We start from the raw sequence: 24342 nt of genomic DNA, 5'->3' as shown, positions 1-24342 counted from the left end.
ATTATGTGGGTTCCCCATGCAGTGTTTCACTCTCCCATGCTGACATCAGATGTGAAGAACCACTATTTGTAAGTGTTAGGTTATCCTTAGTAGCAGGTGACTGCTCTTCTGATGCTGCTCTCCATCTTGCTGCAGATGGTGTTGCCTGAGGCAAGAGGCTCAACTCGCCTCATGACTGGTGCAACCTTACACTTACTCATAGATGTATGTAGGTGCCGTGACTGTGTTAATCTTCTTGTATTCATTGTTCATGGCCTTCTTCCTTCTAAAATCAGCTTTGAAAATTATGCTAATGAACCAGCCAGGCTGTTGTGGCAAAACCAGAGCCCCTCCGTTGCTGAAGCTTTACGGGCTGTTACACTTGAGATGTTACAGATATCACATGCTCATATTATTTTAAGAAACCCTTCTAATTGAAAGTTAAAATGAACCACCCCTTTAATTAAGCAAGTAGTCATGTCTACAGAGCCTTCTGCATTACCTCAATTGTACTTTTATATAATAAATACATTTTCTTCCATTAAGTCCCTCCAAATCCCTTTCGACTGAAGTCATCTCTTTGATATATACAGCGAAGTCACAGTTGAACATTAACTGCCACATTTGGGTCCAACACTTCGATACACATTTTATAAAATTGGCAACGTGATATTACACACACAATATGACATTGTTCTAGAAATACATTTTCCCACCCCACGATACATTTATGATATTATTAATTGGAGACTGTAATTGATATTTTTAATAAGCCTGAGCTATGTGTCTAATGTAATTGTGACAGCTGTTTATTATTCGGAGCGCTCGGGGCCATCACAGGTGGTTAGGTTATGGTTTCCTTGGAAAAAGCTAAATATATTTTTCGACAACTGTTCCATATGTATTATTATGTCTCCGTCTTATTCATTAGACTATATATTTCTTCCCTTACAAAAAGAAGGTCTAGAGGAGAAAAATAAATTCAAAGTACTGGATTATCAGAAGGATGGAAAGTTTGGGGGAGATTTATCATATGGCGGTACCCCTGCCCCCTGTCTATGGTGATGGTAGAACCTCTTCTCCTCTAGGTGTAGAGGATGCCCCCTGTCTATGGTGATGGTAGAATCGCCTCTCTTCTAGGTGTAGAGGATGCCCCCTGTCTATGGTGATGGTAGAACCTCTTCTCCTCTAGGTGTAGAGGATGCCCCCTGTCTATGGTGATGGTAGAATCGCCTCTCTTCTACGTGTAGAGGATGCCCCCTGTCTATGGTGATGGTAGAATCGCCTCTCTTCTAGGTGTAGAGGATGCCCCCTGTCTATGGTGATGGTAGAACCGCTTAGGTGTAGAGGATGCCCCCTGTCTATGGTGATGGTAGAATCGCCTCTCTTCTAGGTGTAGATGACGCCCCCTGTCTATGCTGATGGTAGAACCCGACTCTCCTCTAGGTGTAGAGGATGCCCCGTGTCCAAGGTGATGGTAGAACCTCCTCTAGGCGTAGAGGATTCCCCATGTCTATGGTGATTGTAGAATCACTCTCTTGGAGCAGTGCAGCGGGCGCCAGATTCATGGAGAATGGGCGCCAGAAATCCTTAATCTGGCGGATGCTGCACACTACACAGGCAAACTGCATTTAGTACAGACTGCACTGTTATAGTAAATGTGCCCCATTTTTTTTTCTTCATTCTGTAATTAACTGCAGAAAAAGAAATAGCAAAATTGTTTTGGGAGGGCAACACATATTTCCTTTTATAAAGGAAAATTACCATGCGGAATCTACTTTCTCAGAGATTCCCCATGGTAGATTCCCTGTCCGGGCAGCAGCTGCATCCCATTTTTTGCTGATTCAGGGATGCAGCTTCTCCAGAAATAAAGTTTAATGCTTCAATATGCAAATTAATTTCTATGACTACTAGGGGCGTGGAGTAGCCTGAGACAGCTCCGGGGGCAGAGGCAACTTCATGCCCCCAGCAGCCACTATCGACCCCTCTCTACCAGCTCCGACCCATCTCCCGCTTTATTTGAGCTCTGCGCAAGTACAGCAGCCCGTCAGTCTGTGAAACAACAACTTAATAGATTTCTGTGTCACAGGCCTACAGGACTGTAAGGCTGGGACTCCGTACAGCATATCAATATATTATACAAGGTGTCCCTACTTCCCTGCTAAGCAGCAGCCCCAACAATATAAACAAGATTACAATGTTTAGCAGGGAAGTAGGGACTCCTTGTATAATATATCGCTATGATGTAAGGATTTCAATCCCCAGCAGTGCTGTGGGTTTGTGACAAGGAACTCTATATGGTCTGTGGTAAAGCAGTTGTCTAAAACTATACAAAAAGACAAAGGTGGCTAGGAGGGAGCTGCTAAAAACAAAGAAAACATGTACCTACCTCCTAGCGGCCCCACGCTGCTGTTGCTCCGGTCCATGCTCCACAAACATGGCCGCGGAAGCAGAGGTGCATCCAGCTTTGGGCTGGCCAAGGTGGCCGGCCAAGCCAACCCGTCCCTATTCACAGCATTATATATGTGGGACGGATGGTTGTTGGGTCCGTCCGGAAGCTGAATGCAGCGCTGCTTCCACGGCCAAGTTTGTTTACATGGGGCACGGCCTGAATTGGCAGCAGCACGGGACACCCAGAGGGCACCGGTAGGTAAGAACAAGTTTATTTTTTTAAGCAGCCCCCTCCTGGCCACCTTTGTTTTTTTTGTAAAGTCTTGGACAACCCCTTTAGTAGACCTACAATGGCAGTGTGAAGCTGCCCGAAGTGTGTGGTTGCTAGCAGGGGCAGATTAAGGCTGGCATGGGGATGTATGAATATTATAGCCTCTATAAGTCTGGAATCACTTCCTACATCTGGTACTAGAATCAGCTTCTTGGGGAATGGAGGATGAGGCCCTTCTACCTGCTTTCAATCTGCCGTTTCAGGACCTTTAAAGAACCGTCAAAAGTCCTGATATGGCTCTTGTGTACATGTGTGTTGAGAGCAGTAACAGATGTATGAGGATTTCATGGGGGAAGGTCCTTTTGGCTATAAAATTTGGTGGGTGATTTGGGTGGTCATGGGCCCCCTAGAAGGCTTGGGCCCCCGGCTACCGCCCAAACCACCTATATTATTATTTTAATATTATTATTACCACTACTGGTTGCTGGTATACTAGCTACATACCTAGTTCTAAACAACTACCTGCCTGTCTATAGTGTGCTAAGGGGTGTCTGCAACATTTAGAATTTTTTTCTAAATTTCCAGTTCATGGCAGAAATGGTGCCACCTGGAAGTACACTTTGTCCCACAAATAACAAGCCCTCACTTGTCTCTGTAAGCTGCAAAATCAAAAAGATAAAGCTTGTGGAAGGAGGGAGGGAAAAACTGAAGTGCAAAAATCTGTTCCTTAAGGGGTTAACCATACTATTATCGCTAAATGAACTATAGTAGAAGTGGAAGCAGATTTGATCACTAGTACTGGCTGCTTCTGTTTCGTGGTTTTCTGCTCAGTTTCATTTAGTTGCACAAAACCTGCAAAAAAGACAACAAAAAGTCAAAAGTGTGAATGTGTCCTCAGAGCGTCTCCATAAATCCACTTACAACCTATCATAGATTTTATAGCAAATATTGTGTGTGCATTCTCTAATGAGACGCTACTGTCAGGAAACGCTCGGCGCGGACACATCAGTTGATTCTAATTATATATCCAGCGAGTGATCTCCATACATTGTGCTGGTTACACTGCTGGCAAAATACAATAATAAGCAGCAGCACAAAGTCTCCAGGCAGTCTGTATTCACAGGCAGCTTTATAAGCGGGATTATCCATTCACAATGGCGCTGAATGGAATAATACATTGTTAAACATACGCATCAACAGTAACATCAAACACCATCATGTGTCTCTCTATTCCACATCCTACAAGTCAGATAAGACGAAGACAAGAACATAAACATCCAATAATGAAATGTAGGAAAGCACAATGGATTTGATATGTCTTCAAATTTACTAGGATGGCAATAATTAAGATCTAAATACATAAAATAAGAATATTTATAAATAAGGAGAAGGGGAAATAAATGAAATCTCCATTATTAGGTGAGAACCAGGGGTCGGAGAAATGGAGGTGAATACTGGCAGATAGTAATATATGGAAATGTAGATCTACCTGCAGGGTCTGCACAGTGATCATACAGAGGTGTCAACTCTTACCTTTGCTTTTTACTTCTCCTGAAACCACTTACATACAATATAGTGATATAAGAACATTCAGCTCGACAGGCTGAATGCACAGCACAACCACTGGGTGCTTAAAGGCTTTGTACATCTTTGCCAATTTAGTTTTCTTTTTGCCTTTTTTTATTTATAATAAGACAAAAATACTTTTACTAATAAGGATGAATTCAAAATGTTCCGGACCTTTCTTCAAGGCGGTTTGTATGGATGTCTACACAGAGCAGAGCCCCCCTGCTTACTGTCACTGGAATCCAACTTAGTAAGATTCAGCAAGCTAGCCAGCTCAGCTATAGCAACTCTTATCTGCTCCCCTCCCTCAGCCACTCCCCCACCCATCTTATAGTGGATAGCTTAGTCTGACACAGACCAGTCCTGCTGCTCCCCTCCCTCAGCCACTCCCCCACCCATCTTATAGTGGATAGCTTAGTCTGACACAGACCAGTCCTGCTGCTCCCCTCCCTCAGCCACTCCCCCACCCATCTTATAGTGGATAGCTTAGTCTGACACAGACCAGTCCTGCTGCTCCCCTCTCTCAGCCACTCCCCCACTCATCTTATAGTGAATAGCTTAGTCTGACACAGAACAGTCCTACTGCTCCCATCCCTCAGCCACCCCCCGCCCATCTTATAGTGGATAGCTTAGTCTGACAGAGAACAGTCCTGCTGCTCCCCTCCCTTAGCCACTACCCCACCCATGTTATAGTGGATAGCTTAATCTGAGAGAGAACAGTCCTGCTGCTCCCCTCCCTTAGCCACTACCCCACCCATGTTATAGTGGATAGCTTAGTCTGACACAGAACAGTCCTACTGCTCCCCTCCCTCAGCCACTCCTACACCCGTCTTATAGTGGATAGCTTAGTCAGACATAGAACTGTCCTGCTGCTCCCCTCTCTCAGCCACTCCCCCGGCCAATTTTATAGTGGATATCTTAGTCTGAGACAGAACAGTCCTGCTGCTCCCCTCCCACAGCCACTCCTACACCCGTCTTATAGTGGATAGCTTAGTCTGACGCAGAACAGTCCTGCTGCTCCCCTCCCTAAGCCACTCCCCTGCCCATCTTATAGTGGATATCTTAGTCTGACACAGACCAGTCCTGCTGCTCCCATCCCTCAGCCACTCCTACACCCGTCTTATAGTGGACAGTTTAGTCTGACACAGAACAGTCCTGCTGCTCCCCTCCCTAAGCCACTCCCCCACCCATCTTATAGTGGATATCTTAGTCTGACACAGACCAGTCCTGCTGCTCCCTCCCTCAGCCACTCCTACACCCATCTTATAGTGGATATCTTAGTCTGACACAGAACAGTACTGCTGCTCCCTCCCTCAGCCACTCCTACACCCATTTTATAGTGGATAGCTTAGTCTGACACATAACAGTCCTGCTGCTCCCATCCCTCAGCCCCTCCCCCACCCATCTTATAGTGGATAGCTTAGTCTGACAAAGAACAGTACTGCTGATCGCCTCCCTCAGCCACTCCCCCACCCATCTTCTAGTGGATAGCTTAGTCTGATACAGAACAGTCTGGTTTCTCCCCTCCCTCAGCCACTCCCCCACCCATCTTCTAGTGGATAGCTTAGTCTGACACAGAACAGTCTGGTTGCTCCCCTCTCTTAGCCACACCCCTACCATCTCACAGCAGATAGCTCAGGCTGATAGAGCACACTCCTGTATGGATAGCTGCTAGTCAAACCCCAACTATTGTAAAGTTTTGCTAATGAGGTCTTGTAAGGTATATATGGGGAATGGTGTAACAATCTTAAACAATTGTTTTCCCTTAGCTTTCCTCTTGGCTGGACATGTCCAGATACTTGTTTCTCATTATTGTTATTAAAATATTGCTTTGTAATATGTAATCATAAAGTTACACCCTATATACAGTATATGTATGTATGGTCAACCACTACTCCTGGATACAAAGGATACATTTTGTGTATAGGTTTGTTCTTAAGTTGTATTTGTATGTATTTCACAACAGGTATATTTTCCATAGGAACTGTCATTACATACCTTTGTCATAAGATGTGATATTGGGCAATTTTTCCTTGAAAGTGGCCTACCCTCAAAATCCATCATGATAAACCGGGGACAGTTACTCATAGATCCAGGCACCGTTACTGTGGTAATCTTCTTTTCTTTGTTATCCATGGCCTCCTTCCTTATAAAATCAACTTTTAAAATTGTGCTAATAAGCTCTGGGGGGCATTACCTTGGCATCTTTGTGCTTTAGCTTTACAGATTGTTACACTGTGCCTGAGCACCTCCCCCTCCCACTGTGTGCTCCTGCCATTTGATTACAGAGATCGTGGGATGGGGAAGTGCAGGGGGTAACAGAGCCCATCTGGATCATTAGCATAATTTTAAAGGTTGATTGCAGAATGAAGGATGCCATGGACAACAAATATACCACAGTCACAGTGCCTGGATCTATGTATAAATATCCCTGGTTTATCATGCTTGATTTTGTTGATAAATTTCCTTTAAGGGTTGACATATCTGTCCAGTTTGTAATTAGCATTAATGGGGCTAGTGAACATAATACAGTCAGGAGTTGCCTTATTCTTTTCAGAGAACCTGTCAGGACCAACCCACAGATCCAAAATTGCCCTTTAGCTAGTCCATCTGTACCCACCATTAAAATAAAAAAACCTTTATACAGGGTCGGTACCAGCACTGGGCATACCAAGTTTCGGGCCCAGGGTTGCTGGGGAAGGGGTGGGCACATAAGGCTGTAGATAAGGAATCTATAGGGTATAAAATAATCATCAGGGGGCTGTTTGGTATGTTAGAATAGGGAATATTTTTAGGAGCAGGAGACAGGAGGAGTGTTAGTTTCGGAATTTTTAATACTGACATGTGAGTTCCCTGTAAAGTGGCCCACTGAGGCTCTGTAGTCCAGGGGCCTACTGAAACCTGGAGCTGATCCTGAGCTCCTTGCTCCTCTGCGGTCTGAAGCCGTCGTACTACACCCAGAATTCACTGTGCATGTGCCTTGGATACAGAGCTTTTGATGAAGCCGGGGTATATTAATTTGGCTTCAGTGAAGTACTGCGCAGGCATCATGAGCACTACAGATGGGTCTGATGCACCAAATTGGACCCATCTCCAGTGGCGTAATTTGAAGCTGATGGGCCCCAGTGCAAAGTCTGTTCCAGGCCCCTGACTATAATGTATGTTTTATAGTACTAGTCTTCTCATATTGGAAAGTGACACCTTATGGGCCCCCTAAACCTCCTGGGCCCAGTTGTGATCGCACCCTCTGCACCCCTTCAAGTTACGCCCATCTCCAAGTAAGTATCAAGCTTTTTTTTAATAGCAGGCACAGGGGGCCTAGCTAAAGTGAAATTTGGGACACTAACCCGCCGTTCTATAAGGACCTGTGGGTGGTTCAGTGTCCCGAAATGCTCTGACAGGTCCTCTTTAGCTTGAACTTGCCAAATGCCTCTGTACATGAATTCTTGTACTGACAGTCCAGTTTTTAATGTAGTTATTTCCTTCTATGAGTCTAGGATAGGATTAGTATTTCTTTCCATCACAGTGTTACTTTAGACATGTACAGTGTTTTCTCTTGTAAATGAATAACTTTCTATATGTTATATGAGTTTTATTTGTTAATCACCTTCATTATAATTTAATTACTCTGCCCTGCATATGGAGAACATTAGAGCTGCCATTACATGTCAAGAAGAAATGGAATGTAGAAGTGGAGTTCGGAGAAGAAATTCAAGAGAAATATCTTTGGAAAGCCGGATGGGGAGATAGGAATGAGGGTCAGACGTCGGGATGAGATGTACACGAGAGATAGACTTGGTTACATTGCATTGGTCAGAAAGAAATTGAAATTAAATCAATGTGTAATTATATCAGAAAATATTCTCGGAATTATAACAAAAACCGAATCTTCTAGGTCTCATATATTTATGTCTTTTCTGCCAAATTTAAGGTTTTTACTGATTATTTTGTAAGCTGCCATAACAATGTATTGTCACTTACCAAAATGAAGTCAATGGACGTGAATTGCAAAAATAAAGCAGGGTGGCCTGGACCCTATACAGTCAAGATTATCATGAAATGTTGGACTTTTACCAATGTTTTTATTAAGTTTTGTCAAATCACTGTGTAATTTAAAATGAGTTTTCTAAATGGTCACTAAATTCTCAGCAAACATTGAGCGAATGAAAAGTGGCTACAAGAAGCAATGTAATAAATAGAATCTTATCAGAGAAAATTCCTTCTGTCTCTACGTACTTGGCTCCTTTTATGTTCTCTCCCTGCCTAATTCTCCCTCCCTAATGTTCTCTCCTTGCCTAATCATCCAAAAGGAATCCACATTGCAGGATAGTAGAAAGTCTGATTTGAGCAGATCATACGCTCGTGCGCCTCTGTATGATAGGCCTGGGTGGCCTGGACCCTATACAGTCAAGATTATCATGAAATGTTGGACTTTTACCAATGTTTTTATTAAGTTTTGTCAAATCTCTGTGTATTTTAGAATGAGTTTTCTAAATGGTCACTAAATTCTCAGCAAACATTGAGCGAATGAAAAGTGACTACAAGAAGCAATGTAATAAATAGAATCTTATCAGAGAAAATTCCTTCTGTCTCTACGTACTTGGCTCCTTTTATGTTCTCTCCCTGCCTAATTCTCCCTGCCTAATGTTCTCTCCTTGCCTAATCATCCAAAAGGAAAGATTGCAGGATAGTAAGAAGTCTGATTTGGACAGATCATACGCTCGTGCGCCTCTGTATGATAGGCCCGCCGCTGCATCAACCACCGGCATGAAGGTGGTTGATTGGGGCAAATAATGAGGCAAATAATTGCAAGTGCTAGCATTAATCTAGCATTTGTGATTATTTCATGGCCTATGTACCACTGATGTGGCGCAGAGGTCCTGATAAATATCCCCCAATGACTTGATGACCAGTGTTAGATAAAGATGGCCGTGTTGATTGTTCTTCACTGTACAATGTACCGTAAATAAAAAAACAAATATTCCTCAAACTCAAATATTCCTTAAAAGTTCTAAACTTTCAAGTGCTGTAAATGTTTTTATATGGTAGTCTTTTTATTATACAATATGTACTGCAAATCATTGGTTAAAAACAGGCATAGCAAAAATATTTTCTAGGAATATGCAGAAATATGCACAATAATCCTGCTTCTTATAGGAGCCCGGAAAAAAGTAAAGTGATTTAGATATAAAACATAGTAAGCTGCATAAAGCTAAATTTTATCTTCGGGCTAAAAGAACAAGGTATAGAGGTATTTAAACAAAACAATGTGTGGTTTATTAATCATATTTGCTGGAGCTATCATGAAAATTCATCTCTGATTTTGTTTAAATTCATTCTGTTGAGTAAGGTAACGTTGGATTAACCTCGGGGTCCAGCTCCATCTATGGATTCTTTGTTCCGAGCTGGACACCGGCCAGATAACATTATAAGCTTTTTATTAATGAAAGTAAAATACAGTATTTGAAGTAGACAGATGCACGTTGCTTAAAGTCCATTACACAAAGGTTGAAAAAGAGTTTGCTATGGATCTCTGCAAATGTTTAAAATTGTAAAAGGTTTAGTGCCCCCCCCCCCACTCCCCGGCCAGTAATAGGAAGATAGAATCTACCATACGCCGTGTAATACATCAATAAGGTAAAATATCTCTATATGGTAGGATACAATGATATAGTTGACTATGGAGAATAAAATATGTAAGAGGCCTCAGATCATATTGGAATTTTTGGCCCTGTCTGTGTTATATCTGGGCCCTGCCTAAGGTTGAAGAAAATTCTAGTACTGCTGGGGACATAAACCTTAAAGCAAATAAACCATCTAAATCCATCATGATAAACCAAGGACACTTACTCATAGATCCAGGCACCGTGACTTGGGTAATCGTCTAATATTTGTTAGCCATGGCCTCCTTCCTTCTAAAATCAACTTTAGAATTATGCTAATGAGCCAGAAGAGCTGGGGGGCTGTTACTAGAACCCCTCTGTGCTGTTGATTAACAAGCAGTTACGCTGCCCCCCTGCTCCCTCAGCACTTCCGCCTCCCAAAGCCTGCAGTAGTCTCATGGCAGTGGAAGTTTTAGAACACAGGGGCACATTTACTAAGGGTCCAAATCGCACACTTTCGTCGGGTTTCCCGACAGTGGAGCACATTTACTTACCCGGTCCACTCGCGATCCAGCGGCATGTTCTCCATCTAGGATTCGGTCTGCCAGGATTCACTAAAGTCTGTGTGCCCGATATCCACCAGGTGTCGCTGCTGTGCCGAGGTCCGCCGGAGTTTACCTTCTTCTTCCTGGTGCATGTAGGTACTGATCTTGCAACACAAATTATTTTTTAAATTCTGCGTTTTTTCCAAATCCGTTGGGTTGTCCGATGGCCACGCCCCCCCATTTCTGTCACGTGAAAGACGGCGCCGATGCGCCAAAATCCGATCGGTTGCACCAAAATCCCTGGACAATTCGGCGCAAATCGGAAACCCGGCAAAAGTGCGCGATTCAGACCCTTAGTAAATGAGCCCCATTGGGAGGGGGAAGTGCTCTGCACAGTGTAACAGTCTGTTAATCTACAGCAGAGTGACTCAGGTAACACCCCTACAGCCCTTTTTCCTCATAACATATTTAAAATTGATTTAAGAAGAAAGGAGGACATGAATAACAAATATAAGAAGATTACCACAGTCCCGGTGCCTGGATCTATGAGTAAGTGTCCCTGGCTTATCATGATGGATTTTGATGGTAGATTTCCTTTAATAATCCACAAGTTGTTACCTGTATAAACCCAACTGTTTTCCAAAGAGCAATATATTACAACACAAATGCAATAAACCAATAGACATATGCCCTGCAGTTTGGTGACTTGGTGTGGTGCCAGCAGTAGATGATGTTCGTCGCTGGCTTGACTTGACTGGCCAATGGTCGCCCTCGAGTGGTGACATTCATGTAGGCTCTAGTAGGTCAATCCATGAGCCACTAAAGTGTAGCCGGATACCAAGAAAGAAGGGTCAGCTACATATTATAGGTGTTATTGGTGGCACTTTGGGGGTTGAGCAGGGTGCCTGTGATGGTTTTATAAAACCTGGAGATGTAAACCCAATATGTAGGCTGAATTAATTAATCACGGTTTCTTAAAAGTATGGAAGCAGCGTTCTATTCACAATTCTGCCTTAGTACTCTCTTTAGATCCCAATAATCTACCATTGATGACAAAGTAGTAACGATTGTTGAAATATACATACAGTTTTGACTGAGAAGACCCTCGTCCTACATCTGGTTGTACTACATTTGGGTGGTTCTACACTACTCTTACCGACGATTCCCAACTTCAACCTAACTACTCTCAAATTGCCCTCTTCTATCCATATATTTATAGTAACCATATATATTACTAGAGAACCCACCCGCAGAGAATGTCCTCACTCTAAATCCTGGGGTCACCACATCACCCAGACCACAATAAAAACCCTGGTTCCAAGTGGATTATGTGATACCTTTGCATCGTTCGGAGCGTGGGTCACTTGGGACTTAAAGTAATAAAGTGTGTTAGGACATTGAATTGTGCACAGAACAAATAGAAGTGTGTTGTGCTGGATAACCCTAGGATGTAATGTACACCGCTTCTACTGTAATTCAGTTTGGAATGGGTTGCGTTTCATTTCTATGGGGAGATTTTGTAATGCGTGGAATAGGCAAGTAGGTGACATATGGAAATGGATCTGACAATCTAGATTTGTGTTTGTATAGACTGAGGTGTCAATCAGATATCTGAACAGGCAGATAAAGTACTGTTACTGTTCTGTGCACATGGTGTGTGGATGGTCACAATGTAATAAACCTTTTCTCAATATAGCATCTTAATCCTTGGAATCTTTAAGGATGAGTAAAGATTGTGATATATCCAGTAGTATTATGGCATGAATAATATTTAGGAAGGTGTCTCATTTCTCCAAGAGTGTTAGCCCTCTAGTTTTAATGCAGCAAAACACAATGGGGCACATTTACTTACCTGGTTCGGAGGAGATCCCAAAAGTGCATTGTCCGATGACAATCGGACTTGCTGAATGTGTCGCTTCCCCGATCAGATCCGCCGGAGCTCACCATCTTCCTCCCAGTGCATGTAAGTGCTTGGCTTGCGACACAAGTTAAATCCGTTGGATTGTCAGACAACCGGCCCCGATGTGTGTCGCATGAAAGCCGGCGGATTGCGCCAAAATCTGATTGCATGCGACATAATACCCTTTTAAATACGGGGCAAATCCAAAATAGTCAGAATATCTGGCGTTTGTGCGGTACGCGGACCCTTAGTAAATGAGCCCCAATACCGATTCTTGGACCAGGTGACGACTAGAGTGACCTCAGGAGCCAGGAGTACTTTGGTATAACATACCACTAGTTATTCCCTACATTTACTTATAAGACTCCCCTGGTTCACTTTCCCTGTCTGTACTGTCTATGTATGCAGCTGTATTTCTATGATATACAGCTTCACATTATTCTTTCCCTGCCTCCTGCTTTTAAGAGCTACCAATGAGAGATCTATTACAAGCAGGAGACAGGAGAAGCTACAACACATTGGTGACTTCTATTTTACAAATCACTGTCCGCATGTAGTGACAAATTCAGTCAGCGATGTCCTCGATTCTCCAGTAGATTGCAGAGACGTTGATTTTTCTGTGATTCACTTGTCCGGCAGTGTGAACTGGGCTCTAGTGGCAGACTGACTTTGTGTATGCCGCACCCATCATTCTGCACTCTGCCTTTGACTTGCAAAAGCTTCCGCCATGTTAATGTGATTGACTGTTCCCACCACCTGGGCAGAGCCTCTCTCCACTATAACTATTCGCTGCTCACTCCAAACGCTGCTGGTCAAATTCCTGTCTAGCTCTTTTCATACTTGTGCTGTTGCTGTTCTGGTTATCTTCTAGTATCTGATCTCTCCGTATTTAGTTTTTCTGTTTGTCTTGTTCTGTGTCTACATGGAGACCTAGTGAGGGATTGTCTTCTAGCTGTCCTGTGTCGCTAGGACATGCTGAGGCAATAGGCAGGTGTCAGTTTTGGGAGTTAAGTTAAGGGCTCACTCATCTTCAGGAGTCCAGTCACCATTGCAGCACATTTTTAATTCAGAAACATTTCCTAGATGCTACAGAATATTTTTGCTACAGATTCCCCTTCTTTAAGGCGAAATGAGAAATCTACATGAAGCCCACAATGTAACACAGGCACTATAATCTAGAAAATCTCAATATTTTTATTTCTTCATTTTTAGAGTACCAGTCATGTAAATGAGGTATACTATGTCATAGGTCAAAGCTTCTTTCATGATGTACCTATACAGGAATACATGAGGCTGAGTGTGCATGAGTTTTTAATGAAGAGAAAAAGCTTCTGCTAGACACCTCACCTACCCTGAGAAAAGGATTGAGCAAGTTCAGTTATTTGTTTTCCAGATTTGTCATAAAACTTCCATACACATAAGATAGTTATCCATTCCTGACAAATGGTGAGGGGCAGGGGGAGGAGAGATCGCAGAGGGATAGTTAGCATAATTTTAAAAGTTGATTTTAGAAGGAAGGACGCCATGGATAACAAATATAAGTAGATTTTCCACAGTCACAGTACCTGGATCTATGAGTAATGTCCCTGGTTTATCAGGATGGATTTCGATGGTAGATTTCCTTTAAGTAAGAAAACAACAGATCATGCCCCAGAGCCCCAGGTGGATTTTTACACAAGAACAGTCACTGTGATCAGACAAAACTCATATCACCAGAATTTACTGTCCTGATCTAATAAAAAGCCTAATTGGGTCTTTTTACTGGTTTAAAGTAGACACTTTCTATCCAGATCCACAATGTAAACGTCTCTAAGCAACAGTTGATATCCAGATCACTATGCTATTGGATGAGGTATTGGCCTATATTCAGGTGGATGGAGACTTCACCACGACTTGGGGGACTGGTGGATTGGGGCACACCTACTTTGACGGTGGCTTAGTGAAGCCCTATTGGTCAAGCCTTCTTTTGGTGGGCAGAGCTTAGGCTATTAATAGCCACGTGTGCACGGGGAACGCCCGGCCATACTAGAGCCGGCATCCTGTCTATTGAGTTAGTGAGTGTTATGTGTAATAACTATGAGCCAAGGAGATGCATTTATTACTGTTACAGAAAGCTGTAAAACTCTCCCGTGGGTTCAGGAACGAAACCCGTTGCGGTACGTTCCAACAGGAGTTTATTTGACCATAAAATCATAAAACACAATGCGTTTCGGACCCGGAACGGATCCTTCAACAGTTATATCAGGGTAACACATCTGATGAAAATGGGTCCAAGACGAATTTTATGATTTTATGGTCATATAAACTCCTATTGGAACGTACCGCGACATATTTCGTTCCTGAACCCACGGGAGAGTTTTACATCTTTCTGTAACAGAAAAAAATGCATCTCCTTGTTCCTTTGGTTGGTGTTCACACCCGGAGGCAGCGCTACTCTATGAACCCTCAAACTTGTACATGAGTTGTGCCATCAGCACAACTCAAAAAGGTGAGTGTAAAAGTGTACATCATTGTCACCAAGTCACCATCGGAAGATAATTGAGCACCCTGGCTCTCTTTTTCTCTTTCTTTTCTAATAACTATGAGCCAGATAGATAGGGTGTAAAAAGAAATACAGCATACCGACCGAACTGATGCACTGACTTGTTAATGCCGCTAACCTAGACAGCATAGCATATTGACAAATACAAGACGGGTCAGAGTATCAGCGGTGCGATATGGCACGGAGTGGCTCGCGTGCTATGCGCTATGCTCCTGTATAATCCACTTCACGCCTCTGATGAACTGCTGCACCTACCAATAGCAGGGAAACGCGTTAGGTGTATTGCTGTGCCGTGCACATTAAGAATATTGTAACACGTTGCTTTAAAGGGTTTTTTTTGTATATGAACATGAGCCATGAGATACAATTCAAGGGAAACATAACTACTGGCTCTGTTCTAGCACTTTAGTAGGTCCTCCAATGTACTTATATGTGAAAGTGTGTGACCAGTTACCAATTCAACTAGCATTGTAACATAACCATAGTAATAAGTTAAGTGCCCCATTATACCTGTTTGGATTACCTCTTACCCAAGTCCATGTGATATGGCTGGTTGATGCACATCTTTCCCCAGAGGAGTTACCTTAGCCTGTAACTGAACAGAATAAGTGCAAGGCTCTTTTTGGTTATTTTTTATGGGCCTAGTTTTTAGTAAAGCAATAAATAAAGATCTGATATTTTAATGTTCCTCTCTACAGGCAGTTATTGCTCTATTTGCTAATTAAAGCTCATATCACCCCTCAAATCTGTTGGTCAAATGATTCCTTGGCATCTGTGAAAATGTTTTCACATTTCTGAAAAATTACAGGATTTCTACAAATATACTAAACATTAACAGGTTAAGTATAAGAGCCTAATAGGGTCACCCATATTATACTTACCCTGATACAGCTTTCCATGAACTAGCAGAAGCAGCAGATGACCCCCAGGGAACGGGACTTCCTGTGATGTCCCAAGTCCTGCCGGTAGACGGAAGGGTTGCGTGTAGCCATTACTGTCTGCATGTCCCCTCCATAATAACCACTCTCATCTCAGTGACTGGAGGGAGGTTCAGATGTCCTTGGTGTACCCCTCCAACCACTGATATAGAAGTGTTCATTACAGAGGGGGGCATGCATACATTAAAGGGGTTATCCGGGTTTAATTTTTTTTTTAGGGCCGGGCTGGGGAGGGATAGTTAAACATAATAAACATGGACTTACCCCCTCCGGTGCCGCCGATGTCCCACGCCGCGGTCACTTCGATCCGTGCCCCTGTAAACAAACAGGGGCACGGAAGCCTCGCACAGGGAGCTTCCGGTCCGCGTTGTGGACGGCTCCTCCCATGCGTCCCTATCTCTCAGCGTTGTAAGCGCTGGGAGATGGTGCGCATGGGAGCTTCCGGCCGGCCGGAAGCTCCCTGTGCGCCGATGTAATGAAACCGGCGCACGGAGAAGACGGGCCGCGGCGCGGGACATCGGCAGCACCGGAGGAGGTAAGTAGATGTTTATTATGTTTAAATAGCCCTCCCCAGCCTGGACATAAAAAAAAATTTTAAACCCCTTTAATGACTGTACAGCCCCCTGAACAGGAAGTCTTGGCAAACATTAATAGAGTAAGTATAATATTGGTGACCCTATTGGGGTCTTATATTTACCCTGTTAAAGTTTAGTGTAAATGGCAACCCCTATAAAATAAAATAAAATATTTATCACATACAATCAATTCTATACTGGGAAATAACATCACAATCATGCATATCTCATAGCTTTCATGTCAGTGAATTAAAGCTCTTCTTCAGACTTTGCTAACCCTCACTCACATGGGTTCAATAGTATCAACTTGCGATGAGGGGACCCGGTTAAATTTGAATTAGGGCAAGTTCGAATCTCTGTCCCTGTACTGGACCCGAAGCCCTACCAGTAAACACCCACAATCAATGCTAGGGGCATTTAAAGGGATGTTCCCATTTTGGCAAATGAAAGTTATTGCTTGTATGATGAAAAATTTTACAATTTTCCAATATACCTTCTGTATCAATTCCTCCTTTTTCTGAATGTCTGCTGGTTGTCATTATATAGAAAGCGTCATTGTTTATTTCCAGTGGACAGAAATCTGTTTGGCCTGATGGTCACATAGGTGCACAGCTGTGTGACCATGTCGGGCATCTGTGTGACCATGGTCAGATTTCTATTCATTGGAAGTAATTGGAAGCTTCCTATAGCAGGACAACACGTAGAGATCCAGAAAATTTTAAGGAATTGACACAGAAAGTATATTGGAAAATTGTATAATTTTTCATGGCACAAACATGTGGCACATGCCTGGAGAATTTAGAGAGATAACACCCGAAATCGGTGCCAGCACAGATCTTGCGTGTTATTGGGGGGGGGGGGTGTCGAGATTTTAGTCAGTTCATGTCCGGGTTTGGGGCCCGTACATGCAAAGTACGGTACAGACCCGCTCAACACGAGTATCAAACCCTAGCCTGCTGCTATACTAAGAACTGGAATAAATCCCTGTGACATTGTTTCCCTTAAATAATCCTGAGTCGTTCATTAACAGTTAGTTGAAATATCTAATTACTGCACTTAATATAATGCAATTAAAGCAATTAACCCTATTAGTCATTATAATCTATGCTGATGCCTGCGTAATGGAAGATTAACACATTCTACTCATCGGAGACAATGTAAGCAAACATTACTACAGCGGCCTAGTACAAGAATAGAAAGCGCGGGTCAGCAGGTAGAGGAGAGTATTAGATGGTGGATAATCTGGAGAGAATGTGATATCTGCATGAAAAGGTGATGATATTGTAGAGAAGGGCAGAGTCAGACATGAATGAAGCAACAATGACATATGATAAGTTAATAAGTGACAAATTACCCTTATTAGTGACTTTCCGGTCAGCTGAATAGATCCTTGGTTCACATGTTACAGGTTATCGGTCCTGTTCTTATGCTGCCTTCATACCAAATACATCATTATATTCATATCTGAGAGCAACAAGCCAAATATTTAAGTATATAATTAGAACCCTATTAATTGGCTTGAATTAAACCACAATAATAATAATAATAATTTCTTTATTTATATAGCGCACACAGATTACGCAGCGCTGCACAGAGCTTGGCAACTCAGTCCTTGTTCCCGTAGGGGCTCACAATCTAATCAACCTATCAGTATATTTTGGAGTGTGGGAGGAAATTGGAGGACCCGGAGGAAACCCACACAAGCACAGAGAGAACATACAAACTCTTTCACAGTCCAAATCTTTAATATACAATGTTAATGGTATATAATACTCTACAGTTCTGATAAGAACATATAATTCAGAATCAACAAAATCGTTTTTTTCAAAAATTTATACTGAACGTTGGAGCAGGTGAGTTCAAAGGTTAATACGGACAACTAGGATACTAAAGGATCTGGCACAGTAATAGATGCCTATGATCCACAGTTGGAGATCTTCATTTAGACCTCAACTATAAAAGGTTCGATATTTAGTACAATCACTACAACCATAGTACAACCATTACTTTTAAGAGTATTCTATATTTAGCAGGGAGCAAACAGCCCCATTGCACTGTAGAGTTTGCTACCCAAAACTTATGGTCTTCCATCTGAATGTAAGTATTGATGATCCATCCATTCAAAAGATACATGACTGCTGAAGTCAGTGATTGGCTGAAAAGTCACATAAACAATTTATAACAACAAAAATGGTTTCCAGCACAAGTCTCCAAATGGTCTAAAATCTCCTTTATTCATGCATCGGGAAATTCGGGTACAGATACAGTGAAGAAACGATCAACGCGTTTCAGCTGTTACGCCTTAGTCATGATCATGGATCATGGGGATCATGACTAAGGCGTAACAGCCGACACGCATTGATCGTTTCTTCACTGTATCTGTACCCGAATTTGCCGATGCATGAATAAAGGAGATTTTAGACCATTTGGAGACTTGCCCTGAAATCCATTTTTGTTGTTTCAAGTTTACCCCTGCCTGGGCAGTTCCATGAACGCAACTCTGTGGTCGTCAGTATTGGAGTGAGTAGAGCCGACACAAACTTTCACTGCATAAACAATTTATATGGTGCCACCAGTTCTGGTCTAAGGATCCTACTAGAATAGGATACTAATGTCCTTGAGCCAGTTTTCTGTCGGACTTTGCACGTTCTTTTTAGTGCAAACCGCTTGCACATGTATTTAAGGAGTGTCTGTGCCACATTTGTGTTGCAAGTTACCCTTCTGTGGTGCAGCTGCACTAGGCATCATGTGACACAAATTAGGGGGCGTTCCGATGCTCAGTCGTGACCGTGCACCAGATTTATCATGCAAAGTCTTCCAGATTGTGTTGCACGCCCAATGTTAAAGGTGCACAGAGTGGGGCACTCTGTCGGAGCAGTGCAGAGGGTGCCAGATTCCTGCAGAATGTGCACCAGAAATCTTGAATCTGGCGCCCTCTGCACACTACACAAGCAAACTGCATATAGTAAATTTTTCAATTTCACTGTTGTTAGTAAATGTGCACCAAAATCTCCAAAAATAGAGTTTGGGAGGCCTTTAATTGGGTATAGTGTCATAACATATGCATCTAGTGTATTGTGCTATAAATGTAGTTTACAGGCAGTACCTGAGTTCAGAAATCCCAACTTACAGAATAAAACTTCCTGCAGACAACCGTTTTGGGCGCTGTGATCTGGCTGAAAAATTTGCCCCATAGAGGTCTATGACACCGGGTCACAGTGCAGTGGGCAAACAATGGGGCACATTTAATAAGGGTCCGCGGACCACATGTCCGCCGGGTTTCCCGACTATTTCCGATTTGTGCCGCATTTAACAGGGATTTTTTGCGCACGTAATCGGATTTTGGCGCAATTGCGCTGACTTTCATGCAACACAAATCAGGGGGCGTGGCTGTTGGACAATCCGACTGATTCGAACTATGCGCAGGATTTAAAATTCAATCGCAAGACATGCACTTACATGCGCCGGGAAGAAGAAGGTGAACTCCGGCAGACCTGAGCGGGGAAGCGACACATGCAGGAAATCAGGCGCAAGATCTTAGCGAATCGCGCTGGACTTCATCCTCGTCGGACAACACACTTCGAAAATTGCAACAGGAACGGGTAAGTAAATATGCCCCAATGTCTCACCTCACCATGACTGAGCTTTCTATGGAGAGGAGAGGGGAGAGGGGCACTATGGCTCAGGCTAGCACACCATTGACTCCCAGTTTCAGACTGACCTCTGGATGCTGATAATTTGCTGACCTTTAGCCCCTGCTGTAATGCTCTACAATAGGAATTATCAAAGGTCTCTGAAATGAAGCTTCATTGTTAATCCTTGCTCCCATAATGAACCAAAATTTGGAAAATTAAACCGTCACAGGCACAGAAAAGATTCTAAACCTTATAAAATATACATCTTCCAATTTATTACAAATTCAACTACAGAACAAACCTTAGAAACCTATATTGTGCGTAACCTGGTGACTGTCTGTTTAATGAAAATGGGGAATTGTATGTTGTCGTTGCTTAAAGGGGAAAGGGTCTTTTCATGAAATATGATGGCTGTACACTGAGTAGGATATTCAGGGTTCTGATCCAACTCTAGGAGACTGTGTATAGACAGAGTATCCCCATGACTCTATGAAGTTGGTAAATGTCCCTCCACTTAATACTGATCTAATGATCACTTCCTTTGGTTCATTTGTAATAATTGCATTTTAAAATTGTTTGATCTTGTGGTCTTATACGAGGCCAAGACTGAACAAAATACCTGAAATCCACAGACTCTTCCTGATAGGAAATCCATGATCTTTATCTGACATTCCTAAACATCTTCTTAGTGCTCAGACATCTCAATACCAGACATTCCTTAATGATGGGCGGTATGGGGTTAAATCTGTGCTAAGGTCATAACCTTCAGAGTAGAAGAGATACATATAACAAGTGTTTCATGTAATATACACTCACCGGCCACTTTATTAGGTACACCATGCTAGTAACGGGTTGGACCCCCTTTTGCCTTCAGAACTGCCTCAATTCTTCGTGGCATAGATTCAACAAGGTGCTGGAAGCATTCCTCAGAGATTTTGGTCCATATTGACATGATGGCATCACACAGTTGCCGCAGATTTGTCGGCTGCACATCCATGATGCGAATCTACTGTTCCACCACATCCCAAAGATGCTCTATTGGATTGAGATCTGGTGACTGTGGAGGCCATTTGAGTACAGTGACCTCATTGTCATGTTCAAGAAACCAGTCTGAGATGATTCCAGCTTTATGACATGGCGCATTATCCTGCTGAAAGTAGCCATCAGATGTTACAGGGTACATTGTGGTCATAAAGGGATGGACATGGTCAGCAATAATACTCAGGTAGGCTGTGGCATTGGAACGATGCTCAATTGGTACCAAGGGGCCCAAAGAGTGCCAAGAAAATATTCCCCACACCATGACACCACCACCACCAGCCTGAACCGTTGATACAAGGCAGGATGGATCCATGCTTTCATGTTGTTGACGCCAAATTCTGACCCTACCATCCGAATGTCGCAGCAGAAATCGAGACTCATCAGACCAGGCAACGTTTTTCCAATCTTCTACTGTCCAATTTCGATGAGCTTGTGCAAATTGTAGCCTCAGTTTCCTGTTCTTAGCTGAAAGGATTGGCACCCGGTGTGGTCTTCTGCTTCTGTAGCCCATCTGCCTCAAAGTTGGACGTACTGTGCGTTCAGAGATGCTCTTCTGCCTACCTTGGTTGTGACGGGTGGCGATTTGAGTCACTGTTGCCTTTCTATCAGCTCGAACCAGTCTGCCCATTCTCCTCTCACCTCTGGCATCAACAAGGCATTTCCGCCCACAGAACTGCCGCTCACTGGATGTTTTTTCTTTTTCGGACCATTCTCTGTAAACCCTAGAGATGGTTGTGCGTGAAAATCCCAGTAGATCAGCAGTTTCTGAAATACTCAGACCAGCCCTTCTGGCACCAACAACCATGCCACGTTCAAAGGCATCAAATCACCTTTCTTCCCCATACTGATGCTCGGTTTGAACTGCAGGAGATTGTCTTGACCATGTCTACATGCCTAAATGCACTGAGTTGCCGCCATGTGATTGGCTGATTAGAAATTAAGTGTTAACGAGCAGTTGGACAGGTGTACCTAATAAAGTGGCCGGTGAGTGTAATTGTGATATTGTTTGATGAATTTCATTCTATTTCCCCCTTGAAATTATCTTCTGACCATATTATAATACAGGGGGACATTGAAGTGGTTTTCATCAGATGTGGTGCTGTGCATTGAAGGGAACCTGTCATAACTAGGGTTGAGTGGACCCATTAAGGTTCCTGAACCTGAAGGCCCTGAATTTATCCCCATAAGGACCAAGCTCATTTTCACCTCGAGGACCAAGCTGGACGTTTCATATCTGCAGAAATTTTCAGGCAGATAGTACTACCATCCGAATTAGTAACTACCATATATACCCGAGTATAAGCCGACTCGAGTATAAGCCGAGACCCCTAATTTTAGCACAAAAAAACTGGAAAAACCTATTGACTCAAGTATAAGCTGAGGGTGGGAAATGCAGTAGTCACAGCCTCCCTAGTAAATAGCCAGCAAACCCCCTGTAGAATATAGCTTCCCAGCCCCCTGTAGTATATAGCCTGCCAGCCCCCTGTAGTATATAGCCTGCCAGCTCCCTGTAGTATATAGCCTGCCAGCCCCTCTAGTATATGGCCTGTCAGCCCCCTGTAGTATATAGCCTGCCAGCCCCCTGTAGTATATAGCCTGCCAGCCCCCTGTAGTATATCGCCACCAGCCCCCAGTAGTATATAGCCTGCCAGCCCCAGTGTAGTATATAGATTGCCCCCCCTGCAGTATATAGCCTGCCAGCCCCGCAGTATATAGCCTGTAGCCGCTGCCCCCAATATAATGCCTGTAATATAATATAATACAGCGATGCTCTGGCATTGGCTCCGTGTCCCTGCACTGTCTGTTTCAGGCACCATGACCTGAGCAAGCGGCTTATGGCACAATCCCTGCAACGGACGGCGCGGGTACACAGAGCCGATGCTGGAGCATTTCTGCATAGAAGAGGACCTCCCAGGGGGCGTCGGAAGGTGAGTACACTGTTTGGTTTTTTTTCTTGACTCGAGTATAAGCTGAGGTGAGGTTTTTCAGCACAATATTTCTGCTGAAAAACTTGGCTTATACTCAAGTATATACGGTAGCTAATATTAACCATATGTCTGCTTTATGTTGTTACTATGGCTGCTTTAGGGTGTTTTTATCATTGTATGGGTCAATAAGATTACAGCATGTTCCAAATTGTTATGCAAATGATATTTATTTCTGATTTTTCTAAATGGTCGATGCAAATTAGTAAATTAAAAGTCATCACCCGTTAAAGTACAAATCAAATTTTATCTAACAAACCCCCCCAATGATAACAATATATTCTTTCAAATTAAAAAAAACTCAAAACGCACAGTTCCAAATTATTCTGCACAGCGGAATTTTCAAACATTTCATAGGTTGTAAAGAAAGGAAAATGGTCATTTGTTGAATTAGCTGCATTACTGAGCAGCTGCTAAAATGCCATAACAAACCAGCAAACAGATATTTGAAGCTGCTGGTGTCTCTAGAGTCCTTCAAACCTCAAGGTGTAGGATCTTTCAAAGACTTGCTGTGGTGCATAAACCTACTATTTGGCCACCCCTAACCAATGCTCAGTCGTGTTTACTGATGAGTGTCGTGGATGGTCCAGATAGATGGAGTAGTGGATGGTTGGTGGATGGCCACCATGTCCCAACAAGGCTGCAATGTCAGCAAGCAGGTGGCGGAGTCATGTCAGAGTCATGGGGAGAAAGCTGGTAGCCCCTTTAGGGTTCCTGAAGGTGTGAAAATGACCTTGGTAAAGTACATAGAGTGTCTGACCAACCACTTTCTTTCATGGTACAAAAAGAAAAACTGTGTCTTCTGGAGAAAAATCATCTTCATGCCGGACAATGCAACATCTTATGCTGTAAAGATACCTCTGTGGCATAAAAGGAGACAATCTCACGGTGTGGCCACCATCTTCCCCTGACCTCAACCCTACAGAGAACCTTTGGGGTACCATGAAGCAAAAGATCTATGAGGGTGGGAGGTCGTTCTCATTGAAACAGCAGCTCTGGGAGGCCATTCTGACATCATACGAAGAAATTCAAGCAGAAACTCTCCAAAAATTCACAAGCTCAATGGATGCAACAATTGTGAAGGTGATGTCAAAGAAGGGTCCTATGTGTCATTGGCTGCTATGGGCATAAAAGGAGAGAATCTCACAGTGTGGCCACCATCTTCCCCTGATCTCAACCCTACAGAGAACCGTTGGGGTACCATCAAGAAAAAGATCTATGAGGGTGGAAGGTCGTTCTCATCGAAACAGTAGTTCTGGGAGGCCATTCTGACGTCATACAAAGAAATTCAAGCAGAAACTCTCCAAAAACCCACAAGCTCAATGGATGCAAGAATTGTGAAGGTGATGTCAAAGATGGGTCCTATGTGTC

Source organism: Engystomops pustulosus, chromosome 3, assembly GCF_040894005.1.
Source record: "Engystomops pustulosus chromosome 3, aEngPut4.maternal, whole genome shotgun sequence".
Taxonomy (NCBI): domain Eukaryota; kingdom Metazoa; phylum Chordata; class Amphibia; order Anura; family Leptodactylidae; genus Engystomops; species Engystomops pustulosus.
This window is presented reverse-complemented; position numbering follows the sequence as displayed.